The 14,374-nt window shown below is 39.0% G+C and overlaps 1 long non-coding RNA gene and 1 pseudogene across 1 annotated transcript; both read right to left on the reverse strand.

The window, feature by feature from the left end:
- On the reverse strand, positions 2,412-2,700 carry LOC110262849. Its single transcript, XR_002347862.1, has 2 exons — positions 2,622-2,700; positions 2,412-2,514 (listed from the first exon to the last, which is right to left on the reverse strand). It is a non-coding gene; the product is annotated as an uncharacterized LOC110262849 (long non-coding RNA).
- On the reverse strand, positions 2,802-6,381 carry LOC107640577 (annotated as a pseudogene).

Genomic DNA, 14,374 nt, shown 5'->3' on the forward strand with positions numbered 1-14,374 from the left:
GTACCCAAACATAATTGATAAATAAAAAGATCTTTTTATTAAGATATTTAAACATAAAATTACTTTTACTTTTCTATAAGATCTTCTAAAAAAAGATAACTAAAAAAAAGATCATTTTTTTATAAATTCACCCAAACAAACCTTAAGTAACCATTTTTAAATTGAGACTTGCTATACATACAAGTCTTTTTAGCATACAAGTTTATACAAGTCAGCTCAAGTCCAACAAAAACAGTTCTCAATTTAAAGAACGTGTAAACACGCGCTTCTTCAACTTTGAATAGCGCAAAATGAGAAATAGTTCTTCTTCAACGTTTGTATTCCACGTTCTTCCTCCTGCTCATTCTCCTTCTTCTTTTCCTTCTTCCTTGCATTCCTCTTCATTTTTCTTCGCATTCCTCCTCCTCCTCCTCTTTCTTTTTCTTCTTCTTCTTCTTCTTCTTCTTCTTCTTCTTCTTCGCATTTTCATCGTCATCATGGTTCTTTTTATTGTTGTTATTCTTGCTGTATTTTTCTCCTCCTACTCTTTCTATTAATTTTGTAACATTATGTATTTTTTTCTTTGTTTGATTTTTTTCCCAAGAAGAATTATAAGAAAACGAAATAAGAAGATGAGGAAGAAGAAGCAGTAGAAGATGAAAAGGAGGAAGAGACAGAGTTTTGAATTATGCAGAACTTATCAAAATAAAAATACACCCAAATATCTTCATGTTACACCCAAATATTTTCGTATTACACCCAAATTTGCTGCAAATACAGAAAAATATTTGCTCTAATGCTGTCTTCTTCTTTTTTTTTTTCTTATTTCTTTCTTTCTTTTAGTTAAATGAATGTAAGTTCATCCTCTTTCAAGTAATTTTGTAGCACTATGTGTTTTTTCTTTTTTGTTTGATTTTTTTGTTTTTATTTTTGTTAAGAGAGTAAAACAAGAAGAAACTTCAGAAGATAAAACAAAAAGGAAAAGATGAATAAGAAAAAAGAAAAAGAAGATAGTGATGATGATAAAAAAAAGAAGAAGCAGTGGAAGATGAGGAGGAGGAAGAGTAAGAGTTTTGAATTATGCAGAACTTATCAGAATAAAAATACACCCAAATATCTTCATGTTGCACCCAAATTTGCTGCAAATACAGAAAAATACTTTCTCTAATGCTGTATTTTTTCCTTCTTTTTTTTCTTATTTTTTTCTTTCTTTTAGTTAAATGAATGTAAGTTTATCCTCTTCCAAGTAATTTTGCAGCATTATGTGTTTCTTCTTCTTCTTTGTTTGATTTTTTTATTTTTATTCTTGTTAAGAGAGTAAAACAAGAAGAAACTTGAGAAGGTACAACAAAAAGGAAAAGATGAATAAGAAAAAAAGAAAAAGAAGATAGTGATGATGATAAAAAAAAAAAAAGAAGCAATAGAAGACGAGGAGGAGCACTACAAAAAATTTTGGTTAAAACGGTGGTTTTTTTAGGTATTTACGGCGGTTTGAACCGCCATTATTACCAAGAATGGCGGTTTTAGAAAGCGACGTAATTCTGGGCGCCATTTTGGTTATTACAGCGGTTTTCAGAAAACCGCCACAATTTTCTAGATTAAAACGACGGTTTTTGGATAGGTTAAAATGGCGGTTCAAACTGCCATTTTTTTCAAATTAAACAGCGGTTTTTGGAAGGTTAAAATGGCGGTTCAAACCGCCATTTTTTCCAAATAAAACGGCGGTTTTTGGAAGGTTAAAACGGCGGTTCAAACCGCCGTTATTTTCAAGGTAAAAATGGCATTTTCGGTTGGTTCTTAAAACGACATTTTTGAACCGCCATTTTTACCCTAACAAAGTGGCATTTTTATTGATTAAAATGGCATTTTTGAACCGTTATTTTTACCCTAACAGTGACGTTTTTATTGGTTAAAACGGCATTTGAAACCGCCGTTTTTGCCGGGTTAAAAGGGCGTTTCATATTGTTTAAAATAGCAATTACAAACCGTCTTTTTTACCAAATAAAAGTAACATTTTTTTATCTTTTAAAATGAAGTTTTTACTGTTGTTCTTATCGTGCTAAAAAAATAATTTTTTATTAAATTTCACAATAACAAAATCATAATCCATAGACAAAATATTATATAACTCAAAGTATTAAACATAATATATGATTTTTTAGTATTGCAAATCAAAAGTAATAACTCCTATACAAAGTATCAAACTAAGAAATATTGTTACTTGTATTACTACATTGGGATTTTTTTTAGAGATGCTCAAAAAGTTTGCTACAGGCCCTTCCAACATTTTCATTGTTCATGTTCGTGTGAATAAATATTACCTGCAAAAGAAAATTAAACATTAGAAACAAATAGTTGCTCAAATAAATAACAAACTACCAGCATTTTGAAGAAGAGAAAACTAAATCAGTCTCACAAGAAATATGCTATTGGATAAGAATTCATTATGAATTAGGAGTAGCTATCTTTTTAACCTCTTTGGCTTCATCTTATTTCTATCATTCTCTTAGCTTTCTTAAAGTTCAAGAACTCACTCTGCAAGGCACTCACTCAATTACTATCTACTCCACTAACAGTATTAATAATAAATCAAATACAACTAACTAGCTATCTAGAGAGAGATAAATACTAATAATTAGTACCTGAGCTACATAACAAGAACTCATTCTTTTTTGCTTCCTTCGCCATTGCTTCCGCCGCTTCTCTTCTATTGCATCTTTCAGAATTCCTCCCTTTCTTAATTGCCAGTGATTTTCCCAAACCATTGAAAATTGAAGAAAGATGACCCATTAAAACTTTAAAGAAATTAGCAGTGCTACTGTTGAGCTACTACTTTTCAGTTTTTAAGAGATTCTTCCCGTTGTAACAATTTTTGAGGCTCTGAACAACGAAAATTTAACTCACGGATTAGAAATTCAACACTTCAAGGGAGAGAAAATTTAAATGCATATATATATAATGATGTAAAAAAGAAATCTACGCTTAAATCTCAGGATCTAATATAAAATATAAAAAATAATAATAAAAGAAACTATATGGTCATTCTTATGCTGATTCCAGGTTCCCTTCTTGCAATGCATCTAGAATTTCAATACATAGGAATGGAAATTAACAAAAGAGAAACTCGTAATATTTAGTAACATAGCATCTGGTTATGTTTGGTTTGAAGCTAAAAGCGAAAAGCAATTCAGATGAAGTTTTTGTTATTCTGAATATATATATGGCATTGCTTTCAACCATTGTCTCAAAAACCCAATTGTAGTGTGGACCATGATTTCCTCTTTGAGAAAATAGTAATGAGTATGAACCTGGAAAGACTCCGGTAAATCTATCAGCTTTCTCAATCAACTCTTCGACGGGAAGTGCGGTGATACTTGCATCTTTGTCTTGGCCAAGAAGGGAAGCAGATGGGTACATATTTGTTCCCATTCCAAGTCTTCGGCCTGTCTCCTTAGCAATGGCGAGTTGATCACCTATAAAGAAGAGTAAATGTTAAGATATTAATTCATAATATGGTGTCATTCGATTCCAATAGCTGATTCTACCTATTAGGATAAGGCTTACCTGTAATCATCTTGACATTTACACCGAGATTAAGAGCCCTGCGAATGGTTTCGGTACTGTCATGCCTTGGTGGATCAAATAGTGACAACAAACTAACAAACTGCCATGGAGCTCCAGGGCTGTCCTTTTCTCAGGAACTTCCTGCAATAGCAGAGAAGATGCTTCAGATTTAGATTTTCTTTATTATTATTATTTATAAGAAACTTGGGAACATATACTGAAAAATTAAAGCATGAAGACTTTGATGTAAGAACCTGTCTTGAAACGGCTAGGGAACGAAGGCCTCTTTCGGCGAACTTGTCAATAATGGCATAAACCTTCTTCTTAGCATCATCCCTTAGATTACACAAGTTCATGATCTATTCATTATAACAAATAATATCATATCAGCATCAATGAAACATGCCAGAACCTCTCATAAATCATGAATAAACTAAAAATTGTTACCTGCTCCGGAGCGCCTTTGCTTGCACGGTGTCAGTTTCCATCAGCATTAATGTAAGTCAGAGAAGTTCTCTTGTCAACAGAATTGAAAGGTAAAAGTGAACATCTCTGATTCCAGCCCTTGCCTACAACACAAGGTATATACATGTTCAATTTTTGGCGCGATTTTCAAATAATGAAATCAAGGACACTAAGCTTTATGAAAGAAGTTAAACCTCTTTAGGATCTGCAAGCATTCCAACAATAGCAGCATCAATGGCATCCTGGTTTTTCGGTGCCATTCCAACAATAGTAGGCATAGCAGCATCAATGGTTGTTGCATAGAAGAGTGAGCTATGATGACTGCATACCAAAGGAGAAGGGAACGCCAGGCTCACCCCGCTTCCACCATGCTGTTGTAACCAGAGTCAAAGAAACCCCATTGAAACCCTGCTGTTGCTGTTACTGCTGGGTGTATGAAGAGAAATCAAGCTCCACCGATCCAAATGTGTCCATCACTCAATCTATGTCTTGGATCAACTTATATTATACGTAATTGGAAGTGACAAGAGGTCAAAAGGAGGCCTAAAGATAAGCATGATATGATGCATATATATATGGCTTTATTATTCCTTGGGGAAGATGACTTCCCTTTTTTGTAATTGGCTTCACTTTAGTTACCAACATAATACAATCGCTGAATTCATTCGAATTTATATATTAAGACAAACTAAAGATGAATGAATGTGTTATGCGTTGCAATCATGTCAGTTACGTTGTTACCTTTTTGTATTATAAGACAAGCAAAAAGCAAAAAAGCAATGCATACTTTAGAAAAAAACAAACAGCGCACACAGAAAATGCTACTTCATTCATTAATCATTCATACCCTGAATCTCTCTAAATAATTTGCTCAGAAACTGATTGCCAAATGGTCACACAGGACCTTAGCTTGTTGGTCACAATTCCCATAATTTATTTCATTTGCAATAAGGTATAATCTTCATGCAAAAATTACTTGATGTCTTCATTAGCTACTTTGATTTTATCGAAATCACAATATTATATTAAGTAATGGATAAAGGCAACTGATTATGAGTGGGAGCGCTTAGGCAGGGCATGGGCCATGTGAATGTACTTAATTTCTAGGGCTAAATAATTATTCCTAATGAGAAGGCATGAGTGATGAAAGCCTATAACTAATAAAGATAGAGCTACCTACTGATAATAATGAGCGGGAAAAGAAGCTTTCTTCTTACGATCCAAATGTGTCCATCACTCGCCCCAAGAATTGTTCTTCCTCTAGACAAACCCTTGCGTTGATAAACCAGTTTGAAACCTGCTTCATTCATTTCCAGACATACATTTACATTTTAATTGACAAAGAATTCCCAATACAATCCCATCAACCGAACCATCAAAAAGTTAGCTAGCTAGGGACCTCACTGGGGTTGATTTGCAATGATAGATACTAATAATTCATATAACAGAATAAAGACCGTTTGACTTGCACCTTTTTTTTCCATAGGAAACACATATGCAAATACCTCAAAGGTATAAAGTGTCACATATTTGATATTTGACACAGAACACATAAATCCAACAGTCTAATTAATCACCTTTTCAAGTTTTAACTAATCTGACACTAGTAGAGCCACATTAAAACAACAATGAAGAGATGATGATGAAACAATTTAGTCACAGTTAATTTTGAAATAGTTGAGATTGTGTTTAGTTTCACCATCAATCTCTTTCAATCAATTTCTAGAGTGTTTTTCTCTTTTCTTTTATGGAAATTGAACAACAAAATAAAGCATATACATGCTGAGAATAAAGAACAAGAAACATTTTGACTACTATGCTGAGATTCAAACCAAATTAATTAAATTTATTCATCTAATCTAAGGCAAGCCTAATACAATCGATTAGAATGAAATATTTTCAAGAGAAAAAAGAAAAATAGGGAGAAGGACCTACTTGTGAGTCTGCCGAAGGAGAAACTCGCAGCTCAATAGCTCGATAGATGAGATTTCCAACGTAGGAGAACACCGTAGGAGGAGATCACCGCTGGAGGAGAAGTCACTGGAAGAGACATCACAGGAGGAGACGTCATCGAAGGAGACCGTCACTGGAGAAGACGTCGCAGAAGGAGGTCGCTGCTGGAGGAGACGTTGCCGGAGGAGACCGTCGCTGGAGGAGACGTCGTTGGCAGGAGGAGATCATCGCAGGAGGAGATCGCCATTGGAGAAGACGTTGCAAGAGGAGGTCGCCGCTGGAGGAGACTTCGCCGGAGGAGGTCGTCGTTGGAGAGGATTGTCGCCGGAGGAGAGATCGTGACAGAGGAGATCGCAGTGGCAGAGCTTCAAGATTTCTCTCACAGTGGCAGCGTTTCAATGTAGGAATGAGGAGGTGTTAATTTAGGGTTGGGCATTTTATACAAGTTGATAATGGCGTTTTAAAACTGCCAGAATCCAATACAACTGCTGTTAGTTACAAATTAATTACGGCAATGATGACATGTCATCATGTCATGTTTTTCTATGCTTTTTCATACAAGAAATTGATGATTAGTGCTTAAATATTGCATTCTTTTGTGCTTAAATGGTATATTTCCTTGATATTTTGATTTTATAAATTTTGTAGGAAATGAGTAGAAAAAGAAGCAAAAAAGCACAAATTAAGCTCAAAAAGAGAAAAAAAGAATTTTAAGGCACACTTTGAAGTTTGAGCACGTTTTGGAACTTTAGGCCACACTTTTAAAAGAGTGGCCCATGACCATAAAGCCATGGCATGATAATGCCTTATGCATGCAAAGCCAATGAACCATGGCGTTCATTAAGTGACATTATTAATAAAGCATGCATGCATTTAATTCCATTATTTAATTACTAATAGAATGAATGAATGCTACGGCTAATGAAATCATGCATGAAACTTTAATTACTAATGCAATTGGCTAATAAAACTTAGTTAATGCATTGAATTACTAAGTAAATTAAAGCATGCATTTCATTTGCCATTAAAGCCAATTGGCCAATGCATTAGTAATTAAGTAATAAATCCAATTAAAGCATGCATTTTATTATTAATGCATGGCATTGGCATTGGCTTATTCATTATTAAAGCATGCTACATCTCTTTGTTGGGAACGCCAACACTCATTATCAAGGAGCGCTACGTTGATTGGCCAAACGGAGCGCTACAAGGAATGCCAATTAGCAAGGCAAAACGCTCAAAGAATGGAGCGCTTCGTTCATTGTTTTCACTTTATCGGGCTGGTGGACGAAATTGTGATTACACCTTGATTATGTAAAATTCATTGTTCTTTCTTTCCCTGGTAATGGCGCCAAAAACATGATGCCAATACCATGGTTCACAACTTCGCACAACTAACCAGCAAGTGCACTGGATCGTCCAAGTAATACCTTACGTGAGTAAGGGTCGAATCCCACGGAGATTGTTGGTATGAAGCAAGCTATAGTCACCTTGTAAATCTCAGTCAGGCAGATATAAAATAGTAATGGGGTTTTCGAAAATAACTAATAGAATAAGGATAGAAATACTTATGTAAATCATTGGTGAGAATTTCAGATAAGCGTATGGAGATGCATTCATTCCTCTGAACCTCCGCTTTCCTGCTGTCTTCATCCAATCAATCTTACTCCTTTCTATGGCTAGCTTTATGTAAGGATGTCACCGGTGTCAATGGCTACTTTCAACCAACCTCTGAATCTGATTTTTGCTCAAGTCCCTCAATTTCAGCCAGAAAATACCTGAAATCACAGAAAAATACACAAAATCATAGTAAAGTCTAGAAATATGAATTTAACATAAAATCTAATGAAAACATCCCTAAAAGTAACTAGATTCTACTAAAAATATACTAAAAACAATGCCAAAAAGCGTATAAATTATCCGCTCATCACGGGCCCTCAAACAAGGCTAAGCAAGGAAGCAAAGTAGTGCTACTTTTGTGCTCTTAACTAAGTGCTACAAGGCTTTGGCAAGGAAATTATCCAAAGTGGCTTCAGCAAGGTTCGAACCAGGCACATGATGAACCAAGAGAAGCGCTACACCAAGCAAGGGAGCAAAGGCATTGGGCGCTCAGTTACTTTACTTCATTGAGCGCCATTACTTCTTGCAAAGAAATTGGCCACATTGAAATGGCTTCACCAAGGCTCAAAATGGGAAACAAATGCAAGCAATGTAGCGCTACGTCACATTTTCTAACTTAGCGCTAAGGAAATTGGCACCAAGGGTGAACCAAAGCATAGTTGGTGAGCGCTCAGTTCACTAACCAAACTGAGCGCTCTGATAAACCCCATTTTGAGAGTTTATCTTGTATCGATTTCAGGGGTTTTATCAATGATTCCACACGCTTTTCATATGAAAATACAAGACTTTGTGTTCCTTTCCTAACTTTTGCCTCATAGATGAAAACATGCTTATTTTGCACTAAATTAGATACATTTCTAATCTTCTCTTGATGCCGTTCGATGCCGTGACCTGTGTGTTAAGTGGTTTCAGAATATAGGGCAGGGATGAACCGGAAGAGAGAAGGAGAATGGGCGCGAAGGAAAGGAGCATGAGAAATTGAGCTTTGGAAACTTCAGCAAGGGCGCGTGCGCGTACTCGGCGCGCCCGCGTGGATTGCGCAGCTAGAAGTCAAAGCCAGAAGCCAAGCCACGAGCCAGCTTGTGTAGCGGCTAGGCCATAACCCCCATGGGCGCGCACGCGTACGCTGCACCTCCGCTCACATTGCAAGATGCCCCAGTGGCGCGCACGCGTGCTTTGTGCGTGCGCACCGATGCTCGAACATGATTTTTTTTAGAAGTCACGTGACCTGGGCGTGGAGACAGTTGGAGATCTCATCTTGGGGGAAGTGCCTTGGTGGGAAGAGCTTAAGAAGACCAAGGGTTTAAGGGTTAAGGACTTTTGGCTCATTTTTAGATGGTTCTAGATTTTTTGGCTATTGTTAGTTACACTCTTGGGTAGAGAGAGAGAGGGAGATTCCAAGCTCTCATTAGGGTTCATCTTCATCCATTTTATGAATTTCCAATCACACTTTGGTGAGATCCATTGCAATTCTCAATTCATTTGTTCATGTTATAGATCTTCTTCTCCAATCTCAATTAGTGATTGTAATTGCTCAATCCTCATAGATCCTAGATTCAACTTTGTAGTTTTGGATTTTTTTCAATTTCTTGAGAAGCTCATTTCCATTGTTGTTCTTTGTTAATTGTTGTTAGTTCCTTATGTTGAAGCACTTTCAATTCTACTTCCTTCTCATTTTTTTACTATGCCTTTTTTCCCCAAAATGGTAGAAATGTTCAAGAAAGTTGAGGTAACCATCCCCCTCTTTGATGCTATCCATCAAGTTCCTAGATATGCCAAATTCCTTAAAGATCTATGCATGAACAAGGATAGAATTCTTGAATTAGAAACCATCCCATTGGGGAGTTCTATTTCCACGTATATGCTCAACAACTAGACGGGAAGGGTCCGATGAAGTCACTATATGGTTGTTTGCTTTCCCTTTCTCTCTTGAGGACAAGGCTAAAGAATGGTTCTACACTTTATCTAGTGAAGTCACCTCCGATTGGGACTTGCTTAGACGAGGCTTCTTGGATAAATTCTTGCCCCCGGAGAAGATGGATAGGCAAAGGAAGGAAATGTCTTGTATTGTACAAGGTGAAACGGAGCCACTGTACGAGTATTGGGAACGGTTTCGTAAGCTATTAGACGCATGCCCTAATCACATGCTTGACACTCAAGTATTGCTTGGATACATATGTCAAGGGATGCGAGAACAAGATAGAACCCTCTTGGACACCTCTAGCAATGCTTCTTTGTCTAAATATAAAACAACGGAGGCACCATGGTAAGATCTACCATTTGTACATAGCCATTGAATTCTTCTTTGATTGATACTTGCTTACTACTTGACTTCATGTTTGGTAGCTAGGTGATCGATGAAGTTGTAGCTAGATTTCGTTTCAAATTTTGTTTCATTTGTTGAGTTCATTTGGTACTTTATCATGTCAAAACATCCTTCTATAGTACCTAAAGTGGTTGTTTGGAGGGTTGGAATGCTGAAAGTGGTGCGAGATCATGCAACTTTGAAAAAGGCACCCTTCCGCGCGTGCGCGCACCTAACGCGCACGCGCCCATGAAGCATTTCCAACCATCCACGCGGACGCGCGATGTGCGCGGACGCGTGGATTGCAAGAAGTATCCCTCCATACATATTCCAGAGAGTTAGGCCACTCTCACGCCCGCACCATGCTTGAGGCACAGGCCGCTCACGCGTGCGCGCACAGGGCGCGTACGCACTCCTTGACAAATCCTCAGATCGACGCGCTAGCACACCTCGCGCGCGTGCGCCGATCATATAATGGGGAGCACACTTGCCCCCTTCATTCTTCTTCCCCTTTTTTCTTCTTACCTCCTCTACTACCCATTTACCTACTACTATTTCTCCTCTCAAACAACCACCCCCTACCATCACCTCCGGCGACCACCCACCTCCGGTGGCCCCTACATTGCCCCCTCCATTCTCCATCATTCCAACCCACAACTTCCTCCCCCATACCCTTTTTCATCTCTCTCAAGGTACTATACTAGGCTCCCCTCTTGCTCTACTTCTCTCTTTTGCTTCTTAGTCAGTTAATTTCATTCTCTTTTAGGTAGTCTCTTTCTTCCCCCCCCTCTTTTGAGCCCCTCACTTCCTTGGGGTGTGTTTTTAGCTCCTTTTCCATTTAACTCTTCATAGGCACTTGGGTCATAACTTCTCTTGCATTGATGGATGAGATGTGTTGCATGATTTTCTTATAACCACTGTGCATTATAGTGATTAATGTTGGCTTGTGGAATGTTACATTGCTCCCCCCCATCTATTTACATACTACAAAAGGATGCACCCCAAGTGTTTGAAGAAATGCATACATGATACTTTTTGAACTCATTGTGACTCTTGCTTCTTAACTAGTCACTTTTGGGTGCACCTTCACATTCTACAATCCACCCACTCACCATTTCATAAATTGCTTCCCACTTTTGGTATTTGAGGGTGTATGCTTCTCATGCCTTTTCCTTGCATGCCTACACTACCCCTATACCACATGCCAATGATTTGCCTTGCCCATCACATGTTATCTTCGTTACATGTTGCAGCTGTCATGTAATAAGGATACCCATATTCTTACGGCACAATTTCTCATTTGCATAATCATATTCAATTACGCTTCGTTGGGTTTGATGTTATCTCCTTTCTTTACTATCATAGGATGGTCATCAAAAAGAGCAACGGAAAAGCCCTGAAGAAGCCAGCATCCAATAGAGCACGCTAGGAACTAACGGCCAAGCCACTCCTAAAGAAGGCTAAGGGCCCCGTTGATGTTCTAGAGAAGGACAACCCTCCGAAGGATCCAAACAAGTTCCCTAACCGCTACTGCGAACTTGTTTACTCAAGGATGATTGAAAGGAATTATCACCCAGAGCCTCTTCTAGTCCTCCCGGCCCACCTCACTCCGATAGTGATGCCACACATTGACCGGAGGCAATGGAGGTTCCTCTTGAGGCAACCCAAGGAGGTCAATTTATCATGGGTGGTGGAATTCTACACCAACTACCACTCACCCCTTCTCACATCAATCTTTGTGCGTCGGAAGCAAGTGTCAATCACAGTGGAAGCCATCCGAGGAGTCCTTGGGATTGGGCCGTTAGCGGATGGATATGACGCCTATCAAAAAGTCTTGACAGCATGCGACAACCGTGAGTTCGATTGGAACGCAGTCCTCCGCGTAATTGCCTCACCCGAAGCATGTTGGATTCGGGGGACCATAAAGCAAAGACCAAAAGGTTTAGATGCACGCTTCCTCACTCAAGAAGCCACAGCATGGGCCCAAATTCTAGCTCACTACGTGCTCCCAAGCACCCATGGGTCATCCATTACCGCCGAGCTTGCCTTATTGATATGGTGCATCTTAACCGAGAAATCGGTCGACATTTCGCATGCCATTCGCCAATCCATGGGGCGCATTCATGCCAAGGGAAATCTACCATTCCCCGCTATGGTGACCGAATTAGTGGCAGCAGCCGGCGTCCACCGAGAGACTAAGGATAGGAGGACCTCAATCCCGGTCGAGGGCGATGTTATTCCGACCAAGAGGTGCCTCAAGCCTCCGGAAGTCACCAAGGACATTGGACTGCCCACACCAACTCGCAACACCACTACATCATCCACGCCACAAAAATCAGCCACCCAACGCCTTGAAGACCTTCACAAGAAGTTGGACTGTTATGAGAGGCGTAACCAATGCCGATATGCTCACGTGAAGAAACTTCTAAGCATTGTCACCCCACCCATGGAGGAACCAGATATCTCCACATCCACCGCAACTTCAAGCGGAAGTACCGATGATAACGGAGATGAAGGACACTCGGGACTTGGCCATTGCCACCTATTGCGCATCACCTCTAGCACGGAGGACCGTGCTAAGTTTTAAGTGTGGGGAGGTCGGCCGACCGATCTCCGTAGGTAACACCCAAATAAATTTTCATTTTTTGAACTCTTTTGTAGTAGGATAGGTTGCATGATTAGGTTTTCTTTGATATCATTTGCATGATAAGTTTACTTGGTTGGAACAATGAAACTCTCTCTTAGGAAACTAATACTTTGGGGCAACCTTGACATTGCCAATTTTGAATATCTTGATGCCAAACTTGCTTGAAGAACTGTATTTTAGAACATGAATTTTGAGTTAAGAACACAAGCTAGTGAGCTTTGAGCCTTGTTTTGTGGCTACATCTTATAGTCACTTATTCTCCTTCTTGTGTGCAATTGTTTTCTCTCTATGAGTGTAATCCTTGCTTTGTTTGAGTCTATATGTCCATTATTCCTTGTATTCATGCATTTATATGATTGAGGCCATCACTTCGTTAGCCCACCTACCAAATAGCCTTACCCTCTATCTTCCCTTGTTAGCCAAGAATTGAGCCTACGCTTAACCCACTTGTTCTTTAAATTAGCACATTACAAGCCTAAAGCGGAAAACCATAATTGTCCTCATTTGGATCTTTGATTAGCTTAGGCTAGTGCGTGTGTGAGTATCATTCAAGCGTGGGAACCTTGGGACATTGGGGGAATAAAAAGGGCAGTTTTGTATTGTTATTGAAAATATTGGGAATTGGGTACATACTCATGTATTGGCCAGATGTAAAACCTTATGCATTGATAAAATGAGAAAAACAAATGAAAAAGAAAATAGAAAAAAATAATATAAAAAGAAAGAAAAAAATAGAAATAAGAAAGAAAAAAAAAAGAGAGAAGAAAGGAATAAAAAGGGGACAAAATACCCTAAAGCAAAGTGCAGCTTAATAAGATCAATGCGTAAGTGTTGAAGCTTATCAAAGATTCAAAATTTCAAGCTCACTTAACCATATATGCATCCTACTTTAACCCTAGCCCCATTACAACCAAAGAAAGACCTCATGATAGATGTATGCATGCATGAAATATATGTTGATTGATTAGATGAGGAACAAATCTTGGAAAGCATGATTAGGAGAAAATTGAGGGAATCAACCCTAGACACTCGAGCGAATAGAGTGTAAACACTTCCGGTGAGGGTTCGAAGGCTCTAATTCATGATTCCTGGCTCTCACGAGCATGCTTCATGCGAAGTTGCATATATTGCACTTGATGCTGAAAAATTGGTGAATCCCATATATTGATCGCCACCGTGCCCTATATGCTTGCATATATCTTAGGAAGGTTGATTTGTTCCTAACCAAGTAGATGGTAGCACCAGTCGTAGTTGCATTCACGTAATTAGGTTGCACCTCATGAGTCTTATACCTCCATGATCCTTCGGTCTTTTGCGTTTCTCTTGCATTTCTCTAAGCATGAGGATATGCTAGAATCTAAGTGTGGGGAGGTTGATAAACCCCATTTTGAGGGTTTATCTTGTATCGATTTCAGGGGTTTTATCAATGATTCCACACGCTTTTCATATGAAAATACAAGACTTTGTGTTCCTTTCCTAACTTTTGCCTCATGGATGAAAACATGCTTATTTTGCACTAAATTAGATACATTTCTAATCTTCTCTTGATGTCGTTTGATGCCGTGACCTGTGTGTTAAGTGGTTTTAGAATATAGGGTAGGGATGAACCGGAAGAGAGAAGGAGAATGGGCGCGAAGGAAAGGAGCATGAGAAATTGAGCTTTGGAAACTTCAGCAAGGGCGCGTGCGCGTACTCGGCGCACCCGCGTGGATTGCGCAGCTAGAAGTCAAAGCCAGAAGCCAAGCCACGAGCCGGCTTGTGTAGCGGCTAAGCCATAACCCCCATGGGCGCGCACGCGTACGCTGCACCTCCGCTCACATTGCAAGATGCCCCAGTGGCAC

Source organism: Arachis ipaensis, chromosome B05 (genome assembly GCF_000816755.2).
Source record: "Arachis ipaensis cultivar K30076 chromosome B05, Araip1.1, whole genome shotgun sequence".
Lineage (NCBI taxonomy): Eukaryota > Viridiplantae > Streptophyta > Magnoliopsida > Fabales > Fabaceae > Arachis > Arachis ipaensis.